The following is a 20,322-nucleotide window of genomic DNA, read 5'->3' on the forward strand; positions in this document are numbered from 1 at the left end:
CCGCAGTTTGGCCAAATGACAAACTATAAGTCACCTGCACCTGTGTGGGATAGAATAAGCCATAGTTAGTGTTCACAAACACTCTTTGACCCAGGTGTGGTGCTCACAAAGGCTATGAAAAAGAAAGATGAGAAGAACACAATATAAAAAAACAAAGAAGATAACACGATGTCACACCGAAACACAGTATGTGAGGAAGTACACAGAAGAAGCAAACAGTGCAAGAGAGCAATAGTGAGGGACACATTCTTACATGGAGAAGCGATTTGTGCTTCTTTCTTTCCTCCTCCAACACTTTCTGTGTTGCCCAAACTTTTCCTCCTCCATCTCCTCTCTTTGATGCTGCTCAGCTGACAATCCACTCAGGACACGAGTTTTCAACACATTTGTTCATCTGCATCTGTTTACAACATATCATTACCCTCTTTTTTATTCTTTTTATTGTCCATTCCTATCTTCATCCTCAGCGAAGTCCACTGTCAGGCCAATAGTTTTTGTTTTTCCAATGCGAAGGTGCTCTAATTTACACGTTTTCCTTTTTGGCTTCAGTTTTCTGGCTTGAAGAATGGATGGATGGTGTCCCATAGAAAGTGAGATACAGTTACTGGGACAGAGAAGAAAGGTGAGGAGAAATACAAGGAGAAGACAAGGGAGCACATTCGGAAAAACAAAGCAAGGACAGCAGTTTTGTAGAAGGAACCCTAAAACAGAGCACATGGTATTCACAGAAAACCTTTTTCAGTGTTTTTTTCTAGTCCTTCAGTTTGTCATATCTGAGAAAGCATGGGCGACCAGATACAGATGGGCACAGGTTAAGAGAGCTATACCTGAGTAGATGGAGGAAACACAGATCACAAACATGACACAAAGAAAAAGCCAGCGACAATTCACATGAAACACTCTTCAAGCTCTAACTTTTGAGCGTTGCTCCAGCAATAATGGTTCTCACTAGGAATTCACAAATCTTGAGACTTTTAAAACGAAGCAATCAAATAGTCTGTGGTTCATCCAGAAAAACAAAGGGCTTCTATACATTACAAGATACAATGAGCTACTTTCCTAAGACCAGTATAAATCTCCATCATTTTTAAAAATTTGTCATCTTGGCTAAATTATATTGATAGGATTCTTGCATGTGTTAGTCATGGATTGATTACGACTGACTGTAGATGTGGCCCTTTTGACCAATCACATCCATATATTTATGGATTCTATGACAGGAATGGCTTCATGGACTTTCTTTTCCTCTTTACTGGGAAAAGAAAGAAGGGACATCGGGTCACTGGGACATCAAAAGAAGGAAATTGTTTGTATGCTGCTGAAGGAAAGATGGACAATTAGGAATTGCTCTTTGTTCAGAAGGTGCAGCGAATTATTGCATTACAGAGACGTGTCTTTTGGACATATTACAGTTTACAGAACAGGAAAGGGCAGATGGAAACGACACATGACGTGAACACAAAATTAAGGTGCAAATGAATGAAAAGATGAACGGGGGAAATGAAACAATGATGGAAGAAGCTGGATTTTTTAGCATTAGTTCACAGTTACTGTTACTTTTTTGCATATATCTGATAAGTACACAGCTTTCAGAACACTCTTTGTGAACGGAGAAGCTAAAAAAAGAAGAAAAAGCTACAACTGTTAATGTTTACCTTGTAAGTCTCTCAAGAGTGATAAGAAAGCAACAGTAGAAGACGTAACCCCTCCCCATCCTGCAAAAATAAACTTTCCCACCCTCGCCCTGCCCTATTACAGTACCTAACTTGGTCTGGTCTGACCAGTATCATCGTAGCATCTAGTCATGCATAATGTCCATCGACCTCTTCCTGCATTCAGAGGTGACCATTTTTTGTGTTGCATGCTTTTGTTAGTGCATATGCAAGTACCTCAACATATACATCCACGCACATGTGGTAATCTAGACAGTGCCATTAGGCTTGAGACTAAAACGTTATCAAATTAGCATCCTTATTGATTGTGACAGAAACCCATGCAGGTTTATCTACAACACAAACTTTACATATATACACTGTCACAACAAAAGAAACCAAAGGGGAAAAGTGACAGATGCACTCTGTACAAATGGATGCTGGGAAAAGGAGAGGATGAAATGAGGTGTGTAAATGTGTTCCTGGTTTTCATGAATCCCCCAGTGGACTGAAATATCCACGTTATTCATTACTGCACCACAGAGGGGTTGAGCATCAGGATAAACGGGAACAATAGAAAACCTTGCCTGACATAAAACACATAGAATAGCTACACACTTTGGACAAATCTGTACATCACTTTCTTGCCAACGGCAGCTTGAGCAGTTGTGCCTGAAAAACAGCCAGCAGGTGATAAATGAAGTTAGCTTAGCATAAATATTCAAAACTGGGATGCAGTTAACACCTCTAACAAACCTGAAAATTAACCTGAAAATAATAACAAGCTGTCATCATGTTCCCACACTATATTAGGTAATGAAACTGGGAGTTGTTATTTTCCTTTCCATCTAAGGTAAGCTCAGACTTTCTAGCCATAGCTCCAAACTTAGCAGCCAGACTGTAGACTGCTGTGGCAAGAAAGTAAACATACATTTAAACATAAACAAGATATTTGTTTAAAAAACAAACAAACAAACAAAAACATACATGAGCATTCAAAAATGATGTCTATAAGCAGTGCTCTCACCTTCTGTAACTCACAGTCTGAATGTAAAAAAGTATGAGGAAGGACATACCTCCCACTGTACACTTATTTTGGTGCAATTTTCTAAATACTCTCTGAATTTTAAAGCAAATTTGCATCATTTTGATTTTTCTTTGATGTGTAAACAAATGAAACATTCTATTCTACTTTCTGCTGGGAGAGAAAAAAGGAGAGAGCAAGAGTTGTGCACAGGGGAATCAAAAAGATACAACTTAACCAACGGACCGTCTTTTTCCAAATGCACTCAAATAAATTTTTCCACAAAAATCTTCATCAGGAATCAAGAAGAACATGTGAGGGGAGATATGTTCTTCCTTGCTGAATTTATTGGCTTTAGTACAGAGGTAGCTGCAGGTCTGGGCACGCATGCACATAAAAACACTGATGCGGACTTTGTCTAGATTGTGTTTTTCTCTGTCCGTCCTTTGTTTGCTGTCTTCTTCCTGTGTGGTTTTTGGCATCTGCTCTTCTTCTACCATGGGCTGTCACTCCAGTAGCCGTTCACTGTACCTCCCACTGAGCAGCCGCAGCCAAAAACAAAGAAGAGATGGAAGGACAGGAGAAGAAGGGTAGGATGGGGTTCAGGAGTAAAAGACAGGCAAAAACAGGGAAAGAACAAGAAGCGAAATGGGGAGAAAACGAAAAATATTGCCACTGGCCACATTAGAGTCAGTGATAGTAGTGATGGTGCAGCAGCAGTGATGGTGGTGGTCTGGTGAACATAAGCCTAAAGAAAACTGCTTCAAACTCTCAGGTGCAGCTGCAATGTCTGGAGCTTTTATAGATAAATCCATCCAGCTATTTTCCTAAGCATCAGGGGTGCTGCAGTCTTTTCCAGCTGTCACAGGGAGAGAGGCAGGGAATACCCCGGAAAGGTGGCTAGTCTATTGCAGGACATTTTTCCACGTACAGAGAAAGGAAAGAAACAGCTAGTTGGAAGATTTGCTGATTTCTTTCCTTTCTTCCAGTAAGTTCATGTCTTCACTGTAGTCAGGGTTAACCCCTACAAACTAAAAGTCACTGCTTCAATGTGTTTCTTTTTATCTACACATAAACATGAGAGCATGCATTTTGTGGTGATGCAGGGGGACAATCAGCTTACAGTCCTGTCAATTCATTGACCCCAGTCTGGTGAAAAAACCCCAAAGAAGCTTTCTTTGTAGTTTTCTTTTTGAAAGTAGTTAACAAAGACAAAGAAACAAGAAAGTGATCATCTCTGATGGCTCAAGCAGATGTAATAAGATCATATGATATGATCAATGACATATTTATATCTATATATGTGTGTGTGTAAAGTTTCAGACCACAGGGAGCACTTATCCCTAGTCCTTGTCCCTGCTGCTTTGTACTTTTAGCTGTGTAAAACTTGACATTCTATAATGTTTGTCCTACATTTATTATGTATAATGAGTTTGTAACTAGCTTTACTGCACAATAGTGCTTGCATGGTTAAATCAGCATAATGTACAATTCTGTTATGGGAAAATACATTATATCTGTACATTATAACTCCTTACTGGTAGGGACAAATGAAAAACCACAGTACTTTGTCCACCATACTAACAGGTCCTTCTATATTAATTACCAGGAAGCAGGAGAAAGGGCACAAGGGCTCAGAAGCTGGTGTTGGAGTTGACATATATGGGAGCCTGTCTCTTTTCGGCTATATTAAATGGTTGATGATGTGTTAGCACATCACCTTCTACAGCAAACATGACTTTCAAATTGAAGTTGCAGAGGAGCTACATTAAGGGGCATTTAAATACAAAATACGTTTGCTTCTAAGTCACTTATAGGCTAGTGTATATTCTTATTCTGGAGTAAAAACACACATGCTGCTGTAATATGTTGGTGTCTGTGTGTCACTGTATGCATTCTTAGGCTTCATATTAGAAGATTTCTAACTCCTCTTAGGTGCCAAGGTTAAAGTGTTGATGTACAAGTGCAGTTGAAGTACAGGCAAGGCGTAGCACAGGAAAACTAGAGGTAAACTAACTCTTCTATTATTCTACTGTAAACTAAACTCTATTCATGTTAGTAAGGCAAATTTGCCACATTTATTTCAGTAAGGTTCAGCTAATCTTTCTTGAAATTATTAAATGGGGCCTCTAGGGGCTCCATGAACTTGCATTTATTGTTGTTTCAGATCAAGAACAAAACACAAGGCATGAATGCAGAATGACAGAGCGGCCTGGAAAAACTGTAATTCCTGTGTGTAGGCTTTTTTTTTCAAGCAAAAACAAATAATCAGACAAAAAAATCTTTCTAAATGTTACTGTTGCTGCTGTTGTTGTTAAATCTGGTGGCTATCTGTGGGCTATGCTACAAGATTGAAGGGATGGGTGAATGACATCGCCTGAGGCCGGGCGGCTCAAAGGGTTCAAAGGTGGAATTGGTGATGGGAGTGAGGCGCAGCGGGACGCCTGTCATTCCAGAGATGTTATTGAGGCTACGTGACTTCTCATAACCTGTGGCTACATGAGAATGGCATGCACAGGTAAAAGGTTATGAAGGGTCAGTCATAATAAGATATGAAAACATGAGCATTTTTATGATGAGGCAGATAGATGGAATGGTAGAAAATATTGCCAAGATTTATATTAATAAATGTTATGAGAGCATTGCACATCATATATAGAACATATCAACCATTTTTTACAGTGACAAGAATTTGTAAATGAAACAAATAATAGTATAAAAGGAAAACATCAGAAAATAGGGAACATTTTATAGGCCAAAGGAGGATTTTTGGGAAAACAAAAAAACAGACAGATGAATGGAGAGACAAACAGATGGACAGACAGACACAGACAGACACAGACAAGACAAAACAGGAATATGTGTTACAAAAATTAACTGTCATTGGCCAAAATATCTATACCTACAGAGGGAATCAGTCCAGTGGAAGTAGACAAGGCTCTTTGATGCAAACACAGCATTTGTATATGTGCGCATGCTTTGCAGTACACAGGTGGTAACACATTGTATTCAGGAACAAAAATCACTGCAAGGCTTAGCTGTTTGATGATTTTGGGAAATTCGGAGCAGCTCATTTAGGTAAATCATCTGAAGCTGGCCACAATCAATATATATATATAGTCCACCACTGTGTTTAAAAACATCTGGATCTCAGTTTCCAGGGGTTTTAGCCAGTCTACTGGCGATAAACTGCTGTTAACAGTGAATCCGTCAGTTAGAGAGAAAGACAGACAGAGGGCAAAATCCTTTGTGAGTTCAGGTTCAAAGTATACTGCTAGTTTTAAGCTGATCTCATCTATGTTGTTTGATGGTTTCTTTTTCAAGTGTGTCTAAACCTTTCTAGCTGAAGTTAATTTTGAATAAATAAAAAAAACATCACAAGCAGTCTGGCAAGTGTGTTGGGTGATGACATGAGATCACATTGGTATGAGTTAGCAGTAATGTCTCTGGCCATGAAAATGAGGTTACAGAACTAGATGTTTGCTTTTATGTCTGTAGTGAAGTTTCAGATCAAGGTTGGAGTGATCAGCACAAAATTCTCTGGAGCAATCTAAAACAGAAGCTGTGTTGAAAGGAGTTCAGAGGTGTATAAGGAGTAGGCGCACTTCATTTGAATTAATTTAATATTTATGTGGAGAGACATTGAATTTTCACCTCTGTGAATCACCGCCTTACCATGGTGGAGGGTTTTGTGTGATCCCACCTGAGCACATCCTGAAGAAGCTACTTGGCCATGCCCTCTGGTAGGCTGACCACCCAAAGGAGACGCCATAGGGATCGGGTGCATTGTGTCAGGTGGCTAGCTATCGAGGCTGGTTATCAAGGCTGGGACTTCTTCGAGTCTGAGCTAGTGTGTGAGGTATAATGACTAGGTATAGTTGGGCTCAACTCAACGCACAGCTCAGGTTCTGAAAACAGTCTCCTGGAGAGTGGCTGGACTTTGTTCCAGTCTGGAGTTGCCATCGGTGAGAAGCTGTGAAGTTGCTGTACCGGGTGACTTTGTTGTCCTTGTGGGTGACTTCAGTGCTCACATTGGCAATGACAGCGAGACCTGGAGGGACATGACTAGGAGGAATGGCCTCCTAGTCAGGTTTCAGGTGCCTTCACCCGAAACCTGCGCTGATAATGACCCACACCCTTTTTCACACATTGGCTCATGTGACAAGACACATGATCAATAGTGGGTCAATTACCTTCTTAAGGGATAACTTCCACCAGGGCTTAAATACCTTGTTCTCTCCACCATTTTTCTTAGAACAGAAGAAGCTTCTCAGATGAGAGGTGAAACGTCTTCAAGAAACTTAAAGAAGTCCAGACGCTTTTCTTTTCAAGCTCCTTAGACTACCATGACTTGGATGACTGAGAACTTACACAGACATATGTACAAATAACAGTTTTTAATGAACACCATGTTTGAAAATAAGGATGTCTATAAGGGCACGTGGGACCAGAAACCCTAGGGCGCAGGTCAATGATCTCTTTGTAATCTTATCATTGCGTCTGCATTTTGGACACATTAGTTGAAGAGAGGAGCTGATCTGTCAACTTGATCCAACTCCGGTATTGAGTTGGATCAAGTTGTGGGAAAAGATGCTGGAAAGACCCAGAACCCCTAAATGTATTGCAAGCTTTTGCTAGGTGTTCCCAGCTTTAACTCGCACTTCCAGCAGAACTTCAACAGCATTCTGAGGGAGGTTGGGGACATTGAGTCTGCACCTCCATTGCTGAGGCTGCCGGAAGGAGCTGCAGCTGCAAAGTGCCTGTCATGGTGGTAAGCCCGGAAACAGATGGTGGACACAGGAGGTGAAGGACACAATCAAGCTGAAGAAGGAGTCTTATTTAACTTGGTTAGCTTCTGGAACTTCAGAAGCAGCTGATGGGTACCGACAGACCAAGCAGAATGTGGCCTGTGAGGTAGCTGACGCCAAAATTAGGGTATGGGAGGAGTTTGGTGAGTTTGGTGAGGCCATGAAACTGCCTCAAAGGGATTCTGGCAAACCGTCAGATGACTCAGGAGGGGAAAGCAGTGTGCTATTCTTGTGGTTTTTAGTGTGGGTGGGATGTTGCTGACTTCACCTGAGGACATAGTTGGACTGTGGAAGAATACGCCGAGGACCTCCTTAGTCCTACTGACACATCTTCCGTAGAGGAAGCAGAGCCTAGACACGAGGTGGATGATTCATCCATCACAGGTAGCAAGGTCTCTGAGGCAGTTAAACACCAACTTCCTAAAGGTTCTGGATGTTGTAGGGCTGTCCCAGTTGACACACCTCTACAACGTTGTGTGGAGATCTGTGGTGCTGCCTCTGGACTAGCAGGTCGGGGCGGGGGTCCCATGTTTAATAATAATAATAATAATAATGGATTGGATTTATATAGCGCTTTTCAAGGCACCCAAAGCGCTTTACAATACCACTATTCATTCACTCTCACATTCGTACACTGGTGGAGGCAGCTACAGTTGTAGCCACAGCTGCCCTGGGGCAGACTGACAGAAGCGAGGCTGCCATATCGCGCCATCGGCCCCTCTGGCCAACACCAGTAGGCAAGTAGGGGTACAAGAGGATGTGCTCCAATACAGGGGGACCACACTCCTTAGCCTCTCTGGAAAGATCTATGCTAGGGTACTGGAGAGGAGAGTTTGGCCGTTAGTCGAATGTCAGATACAGGAGGAAAAAGGTGATTTTAATTGTGTAAGTGGAACACTACACAGAGATTACATCTCTTGGCTGGCCTGGGAATGCAATGTTCCACTGGACAATCTTAACAAGCTGGATGGGGAGTGGGAGGTCTAGGCATCCTGGGTTAGGCAACCAGGCCCAAGATAAGCAGAAAAAAATGGATGGATGCATGAATAATGACATTTTGCATATTCTATAGTTCACAATGTTCACTATTATTATTAGTAGTAGTATTGTGAGTTAACGTGTCAATATTTGCAGATGAACTCTAAATATTCCTGACACTGCAAGTAATCAATACACAAGTGGTAGGTAATTTTTTAATACGAATTTTTTTCCTTCTTTTTTTTGCTTTTACAAAGTAAATAAACATTATTTCTTTCAGTCCTGTACAATGTTGTTTTGTTTTCTAAACAATCTCCTCTGTGATATGTATTGAGAGTGACATTTAAGTATTAAGAGATACCTGTGATCTCAGGACACACTATGCAAAGGCAGCACTATTTCTAAATTTCTACAGACTCACCACAGGCTCACCGTAGGCTTTGTGTTGGGTCACACAATTCACCTACTTATAACGTAATTGATTATAGTCTGATGTAATCCCACCATACCAATTTTTTAACCCGGCTGGCTGTGTGCGTATAGTCAAAACCATTCTTAATCAACACAGTGGCTTTTCCTCTACTTAAATAAAAGAACAGCGCCACCAAGGAATGAGACAGAGCAATAGTGAAAGAGTATATGGAAGAAGGCTGCAACCCATAAAGGCAATGCTTATAGCAATCACAGCGACCTCCCTGAACAGGCTCCAGTAACCATCATTCACACCTACTGGCTAAAGAAGCTGAGTGCACTCCATGATGAACACATGGTAGAACAAATGAATCAGCTGCTAGTAGATGAGACACCCAGAATGGATAACTGAAGACCGGACAGTCCTGATCCCCAAGGATCCCCAGAAGGGACTGGTCCCATCCAACTACAAGCCAATAATCTGCCTCAGCACCACATGGAAGCGCCTGTCAGGCATCATAGCGACTAAGATGAACAGGCGCATGGCTCAATACATGAGCGGGCCACAGAAAGGAATAGGTATACCAGAAGGGCAAAACACAAGCTGCTGGTAGACAGAACAGTTGCTTGAGACTGTAAGACCAGAATGACCAAGCTATGGCTCAATGCCCCATACCTGAATCCTGGAATGCCTAGAACTATACAAGATCAAGATCCCAAAAGAGTTCATCGGGAGCTCAAAGGGGATGTGGCATACACCACTGGAGACCAACTTCATGCCAGTTGTACAAGTTGAACTGAAGAAGTGTAGTCGGAGGGATTGTTGGAGGGAAGGCAGTCAAAACTGACTGGATTGCACTACCAGAAGGCAACACTGAAGACACTGAGGACAGTGCAGAGGGTCAGACAAGTCCTGAAGAGTCAGCTGAACGGGAAGAACAAGATCTGGGCTATCAACACCTACGCCCTACCGGTGATCAGGCACCTTGCTGGGATTATAAGCTGGCCAAAGGAGGAGATAGAAGCAACTGACATCAAGACAAGGAAGCTTCTTACCATTCACCCACCGAGTCCAGCACCCTGAAGCTGTACGCTAAGTGAAAGGAAGGACGCCGGGGACTGGTGAGTGTCAGCACCACAGTCCAGGAGGAGAAAACAAGCATCCTGATGAGTACATCAGAAAGATGGCCACAACTGACCATGTGCTTAGTGAATACCTCAGGCAGCAGCAACCCAAGAAAGAAGAGGGGGAGGATGAGGAGCGACCATGGAAGGACAGGCCCCTGCACGGTATGCACCACTGGCAGATAGAGGAAAGGGCTGACATCCTGAAGTCCTACCAGTGGCTGGACAAATCTGGACTGAAGGACAGTCCAGAGGCACTAATCATGGCAGCACAGGAACATGCTCTGAGTACAACATCCATAGAGGCTGGGGTCTATCACACCACGAAAGACCCCAGTTGCAGGCCGTGTAAGATGTCACTGAAACAATCCAGCACATAACAGCAGGGTGCATACATGGACACCATAACCAAGTGGCCGGCATAGTCTAGAGAAAAGTTTTCTGATCAGATGAACTACCTCCAGGTCTTTTAACTGCTCTTAAAATCACCAGATAAATGATTAAAATATGGAAATCATTGGGTTTTTCAACAAAACAGTCTTCAATCTTATTGAAAATTTGAAGACACACTTAAAAGCTGGGTCCATGCACCCAATTATTGTCTTTTAAGTTATCATTAAAGGGCCAAATGTACCATGACATTCATGCCCATGATGAGTCTATTTGACTTCTGACCAGGTTTTCTGTGAGACATCATATCAACTCCTACAACAAATGTAGTGGGGAAATAATTATTTGAGTCTCCAAATTTGTTAGTTTGCTCACTTACAAAGAAATGCACAGCCCCAGGTTTTTGTGGTAGTTTCATTTTAATGAAGGGAGACAGAAAATCAACTAAAAATCAGTCAGCCAGTTAGTCAATCAATAATCAGTCAGTCGGTAGTCCTGATCTCAACTTGTTATGTGTACTAGGACATCCATCCAGAGCATAGCAGGACTGGCCATCGGGCATACCGGGCATTTGCCCGGTGGGCTGCTGGCGATTTTTTGTTTTTATGGGCCGATGGATTTTTTTTTTTTTTTTTTTTTTTTTTTTTTAGGAAGGGTATATATAATGAAAGGTGTTGGATTGGCCAATTGGTCATGATCGACTCTGGGCTGGACCAATTACAGCTGAGGAGGCCGGATGCACCTGCCCCCTTGTTTAGCAATCACGTGATTTTCGCGCATTGCATGCCGGGAACTCGTGGCAAAACAATCCAAGTACCGCATCAAATGCAAGCATTTGCAGCACCGCAAAACGTTCATTCTCTGGTTCCAATGCCTTGTTTTTTCTTTGCCGCACAAAAAAGGAATGTACAAAACGAAGGAGAACAATGCCGGTCCGTACAAAGACAGACTTAATGAAAAGACAAAGAAAAGATACGAGGAAAAAATCAAAGGAGTGAAAGGGTCAGACCCTCACGAGCACACAGAGGGACAAAAGACGTTAGCGTGCTGCCCAACTTTCACCACGCTCAGATTTATAATCATACGGTTCTTGGAGTGAGTGCATACACTCATGAAGTTTAGTAACTTCAGGTCACTGCAACAATCCCAGGTACAGTTTACCGACGGATGGGTGCAGGACCTTGAAATGCACCGTGTAGAAAGTAAAGACCATCGTACATATCATAAGTTTACCAGTCTCACAAATCGTCGTCATAAATACACATTCCTTAACCGTTTATTAATAGGACCTTTGAGCTCAACGGTAATTAATTAGTAGTGGAAATAATTTCTGGTAGCATCACAGAAATGTAGCAGTGACAATAATACTGTATGCTGTAATCGCACTGGACAATTAGTGATACAAAACAACTGTTTTATCCTGTGAATAAAAGTATATGTTTTTGTCAATGTACCATAATAACAGAAGCGAAACACAATATTGTGTCAGGACAATTCACTATTTATGCACAATAAATAAAGGAGCATAGCGTGACAATTTCTGTTCAGCGCCAGACTTGCTTGTAACCTATATCACCAATTATGTTAAGAAAAATGATGCATTAACTACTACAAAACTCTGACCTTTGTGGGAATGCTTGGAGCAGACTAACCTGTGAGCTGGAGTGTTCTGGGACGTTATATTTGGTATATCCAGACCATCCGTCGGCTCTTACTTCGGAAACATGGCTTAAAAAATTTCTCTTCAACGACGTAATCCAATAAAAAAAAAAACAATGTCTTTACCCGTCGGCTTCCCGTGGCTGTCATGCGACCGGCTATTGCAGTTAATAATACAACAGCTTCTTGACATTTTTTGGGTTTCTTTTTATCGCTGTGTAACTGAGTTCAATTGAAAGCCTGCGTGCGCTAGTACCTCTTGCCACAAGTTCCCCAAATCCTTTGCGGTTTTACCCCTGAATGACGTCACATTTTCAATCTTTATCCTGGTGGGCCGGTCTCTAGTCAAAATGCCCGGGCCGATTTTTTGTCCCAGTCCAGCCTTGATCCAGAGAATGAATTCCTTCCATTCCAGTTTCTCCACGCTATGTGCAAGGCCAAAGACCTATCAAAGGACGTCAGCGACAACATGTATGTGGGACATGCACAAGGCTGGGATGGCTTACAAGACCATCAGCAAGAAGCTTAGTGCAATGATGACAACTGTTAGTGCATTCAGAAATTCAGAAGTGGATAAAATATAAAGTGAATCGATCACCCTTAGTCTCAAGCTCCATGGAAAATCTTGCTTCAGGGGGTTAGGATGATCATAAGAAAGGTGGAGGTTTCATGTTAATGAACCAGCTTCCAGTTTGGATTCAGGAGACAGACACTATCTCTACTTTCAAGATTAGGCTTCAAACTTTCCTTTTTGCTAAAGCATATAGTTAGGGCTGGACCAGGTGACCCTGAATCCTCCCTTAGTTATGCTGCAATAGATGTAGGCTGCCGGGGGATTCCCATGATGCATTGAGTTTCTCCTTTCCAGTCACCTTTCTCACTCACTATGTGTTAACAGACCTCTCTGCATTGAATCATATCTGTTATTAACCTCTGTCTCTCTTCCACAGCATGTCTTTATCCTGTCTTCCTTCTCTCACCCCAACCAATCGCAGCAGATGGCCCCGCCCCTCCCTGAGCCTGGTTCTGCCGGAGGTTTCTTCCTGTTAAAAGGGAGTTTTTCCTTCCCACTGTTGCCAAAGTGCTTGCTCATAGGGGGTCATATGATTGTTGGGTTTTTCTCTGTATCTATGAAGCGCCTTGAGGCGACTTTTGTTGTGATTTGGCGCTATATAAATAAAATTGAATTGAATTGAATTGAATCTGAAGGCAACTGGGACCACAGTCACCATGAACACTACTAGTAACACACTAAGCTCTGATGAACTGAAATCTTGCTGCCAGAACACTGAAAATAGGTTTGGATTGGCCTTGTAGAATGACAATGACCCAAGACATACTTCGAAGATGAAGAAAAAAGTAAAGGACTAGAGAAGAAGCATATTCAGGTCATTAAGTGGCCTAGTCAGTCTCTAGAACTCAATTCTAGAGAGATGGCTGACACTTCAGGTTCAAGTGGCAGTCAAGAAATCTAAAGGATATAGAGAGTTGCTTTCAAACTAAAAGAAATGCCTTACCACTGCCAACGAAGGTACTAAATCATCAAGTACATAGTTATGTTTTGCTTGGGGATTAAATATCTATTTCACTTAGTGGTATGCAAATTAATTTCTAACTTTTATATAATGAGTTTTGTGCTGGATTTTTGGTTGACATTCTGTCCATTAAAATGAGACTATTCATGTCTAAGTGACCAAAATTCAATATTCAACAAGAGATCAAATAATTATTTCACCTCCCTCTAAAACAGCAGCACTGCTCCTCTCATACACAAAGGAGCAACAGAGAACTGAATAACTGGAATCAATAACCTAAAGCGACCTGTAATTGCCTCAAGGCGACTCTTGTTGTGATTTGGTGCTATATAATTGATTTAAATGGCTTTCTGATAAAGATAGCTATCATAAGATTGTTCTTTTTTGTCTTCTGTTTTACAAATGATTCTGATCATGAGCAGCAGTGTGTATGACCAAAATCTGACCTACAGGGAGTGCAGAATTATTAGGCAAATGAGTATTTTGTCCACATCATCCTCTCCATGCATGTTGTCTGACTCCAAGCTGTATAGGCTCGAAAGCCTACTACCAATTAAGCATATTAGGTGATGTGCATCTCTGTAATGAGAAGGGGTGTGGTCTAATGACATCAACACCCTATATCAGGTGTGCATAATTATTAGGCAACGTCCTTTCCTTTGGCAAAATGGGTCAAAAGAAGGACTTGACAGGCTCAGAAAAGTCAAAAATAGTGAGATATCTTGCAGAGGGATGCAGCAGTCTCAAAATTGCAAAGCTTCTGCAGCGTGATCATCGACCAATCAAGCGTTTCATTCAAAATAGTCAACAGGGTCGCAAGAAGCGTGTGGAAAAACCAAGGCGCAAAATAACTGCCCATGAACTGAGAAAAGTCAAGCGTGCAGCTGCCAAGATGCCACTTGCCACCAGTTTGGCCATATTTCAGAGCTGCAACATCACTGGAGTGCCCAAAAGCACAAGGTGTGCAATACTCAGAGACATGGCCAAGGTAAGAAAGGCTGAAAGACGACCACCACTGAACAAGACACACAAGCTGAAACGTCAAGACTGGGCCAAGAAATATCTCAAGACTGGTTTTTCTAAGGTTTTATGGACTGATGAAATGAGAGTGAGTCTTGATGGGCCAGATGGATGGGCCCGTGGCTGGATTGGTAAAGGGCAGAGAGCTCCAGTCCCACTCAGACGCCAGCAAGGTGGAGGTGGAGTACTGGTTTGGGCTGGTATCATCAAAGATGAGCTTGTGGGGCCTTTTCGGGTTGAGGATGGAGTCAAGCTCAACTCCCAGTCCTACTGCCAGTTTCTGGAAGACACCTTCTTCAAGCAGTGGTACAGGAAGAAGTCTGCATCCTTCAAGAAAAACATGATTTTCATGCAGGACAATGCTCCATCACACGCGTCCAAGTACTCCACAGCGTGGCTGGCAAGAAAGGGTATAAAAGAAGAAAAACTAATGACATGGCCTCCTTGTTCACCTGATCTGAACCCCATTGAGAACCTGTGGTCCATCATCAAACGTCAGATTTACAAGGAGGGAAAACAGTACACCTCTCTGAACAGTGTCTGGGAGGCTGTGGTTGCTGCTGCACGCAATGTTGATGGTGAACAGATCAAAACACTGACAGAATCCATGGATGGCAGGCTTTTGAGTGTCCTTGCAAAGAAAGGTGGCTATATTGGTCGCTGATTTGTTTTTGTTTTGTTTTTGAATGTCAGAAATGTATATTTGTGAATGTGGAGATGTTATATTGGTTTCACTGGTAAAAATAAATAATTGAAATGGGTATATATTTGTTTTTTGTTAGGTTGCCTAATAATTATGCACAGTAATAGTCACCTGCACACACAGATATCCCCCTAAAATAGCTAAAACTAAAAACAAACTAAGAACTACTTCCAAAAACATTCAGCTTTGATATTAATGATTTTTTTGGGTTCATTGAGAACATGGTTGTTGTTCAATAATAAATTTATTCCTCAAAAATACAACTTGACTAATAATTCTGCGCTCCCTCTATTAATAGAAGAAGAAAGGCAAAATCTATTGTTCTGTATTGCTTATGTGAGTGGTTTTTAAGACAAAGAATTTTAAGACAATCAAAATTCAGTGCCAGCTTCTACCATAGCACTCATATAGCACAGGCTAGCTGAAAGATGCTGAGCCTCCATAATGAGAGTCTAACTGCAGTTTGCACTGCAGATCTTCCACTATTTGTCGTTGTGGTGTTTTTCAAAGCCTTTGAAGCTAGCCCATCTTGTTTTATAATATATAATATAGTGCCGGTTATCAAATGACCTTAATTTTTTTACCTGCAAGCAAGCAATTTATTTATATAGCACTTTCAGATCAGCCACCAGCTGAACACAAAGTGCTGTACACTTGACATGCCAAAAATGATACATTGAGCATGTTAAGAAAAAGAGAAAAATAGTAATAATAATATAAGATAAGTAAAATATATATATATATAAAAAAGAAAAATCACTGAGTAATCACACCTTGCTGTCTTTTATAATAAGAGATGTCATTGGCAATGTAATTTAGCAATGGCATCAGAAAATGTGCTTGGTGTTCCTATTGCTAAATATGTGAAAATATGTGGAAAGTAATTAAAAATGTCTCTGGCATGATAAAGTAGAACAATGTAATGCAATCATCTGTAACATTCACAGTGAAATGTCCACAGTGCAGGAGAGCCAGCCTGTGAGGCACCTGGAAATTCTTCAAGCACAACATGTCATGTGTCATAAAAGCACATAATTCCACTCCCAAAAGTGGGAAGATAAGATGTCAAAAGATAGTCAAAACAAAAATCTTGACTGAAACTTGACTCGACTTTTAGTGTACAAAAAAGCCTCTTGAAAACAAACTGTGAAAGGGGGAGAAAATGTAGATAGCAAACAACCAAGGAGGAAAGTCGCTCAGCCGACAGTGACACAAATGTTGGCCAAGACAACTGCATGTATGATAAAAGTCCAGAAGAATCAAGTGGTCAAATTGCTGGTAGAGTGTAATCTAAAATATATCAATTTACTGATTACTTTTTGAGGTTTCAGAAGATGAACTTGAGGCAAGATTCTTGAAGAGAGCCTAGCTGGAGTAACCAATGAATGAAGAAATCTCTCAGAGAGAGATGTTGTGAAAGTTTCCAATACCAACCACAGCTGGTGGAATAGCCAGATGGGAAAACCAGCTCATCTTTCTGTTCTCTCTTGAAAACCATGAAAATCAGCTTGTTGACAGCATAATTTTCATTTCCATGGGGACACAACAATCTAGTGTTTATATAATTATTGTTTAAAATAAAAAGACTTAATCATCAATTAAAAACTGGCTACCCCATTCTCCCCAACATGTGGAGCGCACGGACAGACGTGGCTTCTAATTGATAAGCATTTTATGTATGTATGTATATTGTATGTAACTCCAATATATATTTATAAGCATATAAAAAACATCTCCCTTTGCAGGCATTCACCTTATTGCAACTTAAGCCTGCATGTCTATTTACTCTTATTGGAGGCAAAGATAAGATAAGATAAGATAAGATAACCTTTATTAGTCCCACACGTGGGAAATTTGTTTTGAAATCGTGATAGTTGCATGGATATTGCTTTGCCGTGACATTGGGTTGTTTATACAGACACGATGGAATTACTGGTTTTATTAACTTCAGTGTTAACCCTGGGTTTTCAGTATTAAAGGCAGTTCTCTGTGATAACTGGTGCAAAATCATTTCTGAGCTGATATCCATGCTTGTGTGACGTGTTAGCCTGACTATGTACAGCGAAGCATATTGGAAGGCTATCCTGGGTATGGTGAACTTGTTTCGTATTACGGCCTGCCATCTTCCCTGGCTAACTAGCCACTGGTCCACAGGCAGGAACTACCTGGGTTAAATAATGTGAAATCATGCCATGATCACATTTGACTAAGTTTAGCTGATTGTTTACCAGTTAAACCAAGTCTAAACTGGGCCTACAGGTATATAGCTGTTAAAGTAAGCTAGCTTGAAACTTTGAGGCTATTGAGGACCAATAACAATAATAATAATAATAGTAATAATATAGTAATAATAGTAATAATAGTAATAATAATAACAATAATAATATTAGTAATAATAATAATAATAATAATATAATAATAAAAACTATGGTTATTCTGCTATATGTCTGGCCCACCAAGCAGTATTATTAGTATTATTTCTCTTTAAATACTAAGCAAGCAAATAAACATGGGCTTACATTAGCAATGTTAGCAGTGCTGTCATGGTGACTTGCTGTACATACCTCAATTCAATCAGACTTTAGAAACACAACGGAGGGGGAGAGACTGAGGAGGATAGCCTGAGAATGGGATGATACACCAGTGTTAGAATGAGATGACAAGATATAAAGGAGGAGGGGAGGGAAGCGGAAAGAGGGGAGGTACTTGGGATGGCAAGAAAAGGAGGAAGGGGTGATTGAGTGCAGTGAAAGGAATGGAACAAGCTAAATACGTTTTCATAGCCATCTTATTATTAGATTACTTTTCATGTTTACTTACACCTGAAAAAACAGTTTTGGTCTCAAAACGTAGTTTCTCGTTTTGGTTACAACTGTACAAGGATTTAGTGTTTTATACACTCACATTATATTAAATTTTAAAATGATCCATTATGACACTTTGAAGTGGGTGTAATAATGGGAACTGTTGGTCGCTGTAAGTGCTCTGTGTTAACTAAACGGCAAACCCTAAAAGGAAAATGAATATATTCGGATTTTTAGGATCGTCCCTAGCTTTACTTTACCTAACCAGTTTCACATTTTACAACTGACAGATTACTCTGAACTGGTAATTAAACATGCATCTCACTTACATTTTGAAGGCAACTCTGCCACTTGAGTACAACACATCCTACAATACATTCTACTATTTCCCCTGTAAGAGTGAAAAAATCAAATTACTTCCAAGCTTTAATCTATTTTTTAAGAGTCATGTGGATGTTAAAGAGTTTATTTTTTGAGCCCTGTTACATATTCCTGGTCTGTAATGTGCATACTAATATTAGACGTTCACCTAAAAGTTCCCAGTCAGTAGATAAACCAGTTTGACAGTGTGTCTGTTTTTGCTTACTGAGCTAGCCATTGTGTTTTCAAACTGACAGCCATCCCATGAGACTCCTAAAAATATATATACAACATACATACATGTTTTATTTTCAACTGTGAGGATAGCAGAGTCTTATCTATGATTGTTGAACTGGATTAATGAGGCTTGAATAAGGCAAAGAACAGAGCATGAACATGAAAATGAGGGGAAAAGCATGTGATGGTGGAAAGGGGGCGGAAGGTTTGAGGAACAGGAAAAGGAAAGACTTTGGGGTTGAGGAAGAGTACACATTGGGAAACAACCAAGTAAAATATATAAGTGCCCCCCCCCCCCCCAAAAAAAAAAAAATCAAACAAATAAACCAAAACAAACAAACATGTCAACATGTATTTCATTGTATAAAAAAGGTTCCAAATGAAAAAATAAATATTGATTAACATACATGTTTGAAGAGCACGAGCACATGTGGATGTGTGATTCTTAGGAAACTATATTTGTATTAAATACAAAGATAGAACATGCTGCATACATGTAACATGTATGTACTGATGTATATGCCTTGTGACTAGCTGACTGAGAGGCGATGACAGAGAAGATGACCTTAGCAGTGAGACAAAAGCCGTGTGAGCACAGAGGCATACTTTAAGACAATAGAGATGAAAAACACAAAGATATAAAGAACATGCAGAACAATAACAGACAGTAATCAGTAAAATAACAGAACACACAACAGTTAATGCGACCCAAATGCAGCTGACAATATTTCACTGAAATAAAATCACTGGGAAGAAGTGAGGAAGCACAAAAATGAAAGGAAGTGTAAAAAAACCAAAGAAAGCCATCAGTTTATTTACCCATTAGTTTGCATACTGGACCAAAGCTGTTCTTAGTAATGATCAATCTAATCATGGCTCATTGATTCAATATTCGTTTTAGACATTAAGACATTATATCTGCTAAAGCAAGGCATGCTAACGATGTCTGCTACATATGATGGGTTTCCACAGCAAAATATTTTGACTGGTGTAATCATTGCATCGTTTTTTTGTTTCATTTTTTTCTCTTTTGCACCTTGTTTCTTTTTTATAATTTCGTTTCCTGGTTTGAACTGAAACTGAGAAAGTTTACGACGCTGAATAGTGATAGAGAGACAGTGTTATGGTGTTTTAAATTAAAATGCTTTTAAAATTGTTCATGAGTCCTTATTTTGAACACGTTGTGTTGTTGTGTTACTTATGGTAAAATTAAGATTTGGTCACTTTGGTGACTCTTTCCAATGTGTTTATTTGCCGGCATACCTACCTACCTATTTGCAAGAATATGACGATCATCCAGTTTATTAGGCACAAATGTTGATTTCTCATTAATGTAAATATCTCATTAGCACATGGTAGCAACACCATGCATTTAGGCAAATAGACAAGTCAAACTGATCTGCTGAAGTTCAAACCAAACATCAGAACAGGGAAGAAAGGTGATTAGAGTGTCTTAAATGGGTTGATCTGACCATTCCTGCTAATGTAATGGCATCGCACAACGCACCACAACATCTCTAGGGTTTACAGAGTGTGAAAAGCTGAAATAAAAGGGCAGTTGTCTGAGCTCTCTGCTTTGTTGATGCTCAAGGTCAGAGAATTGCCAGACTGCTTTG

At 40.5% G+C, this 20,322-nt stretch overlaps 1 protein-coding gene across 3 annotated transcripts in view; it reads right to left on the reverse strand.

Moving 5' to 3' along the window:
• Positions 1-20,322, reverse strand: part of kcnc3a (potassium voltage-gated channel, Shaw-related subfamily, member 3a) — a 114,804-nt gene that overhangs the window by 19,939 nt on the left and 74,543 nt on the right. The window contains exon 5 of one of the 3 annotated variants that reach the window (XR_013974290.1): positions 254-3,213. The exons of the other annotated variants lie outside the window; for them this stretch is intronic. The gene's annotated coding sequence lies outside the window, so the exon portion shown is untranslated. The remainder of the gene's footprint in view (positions 1-253; positions 3,214-20,322) is intronic. 3 annotated transcript variants of the gene reach the window in all.

The sequence above is a fragment of the Rhamphochromis sp. 'chilingali' genome (genome assembly GCF_963969265.1).
Source record: "Rhamphochromis sp. 'chilingali' genome assembly, chromosome: 15".
Classification (NCBI taxonomy): Eukaryota; Metazoa; Chordata; class Actinopteri; order Cichliformes; family Cichlidae; genus Rhamphochromis; species Rhamphochromis sp. 'chilingali'.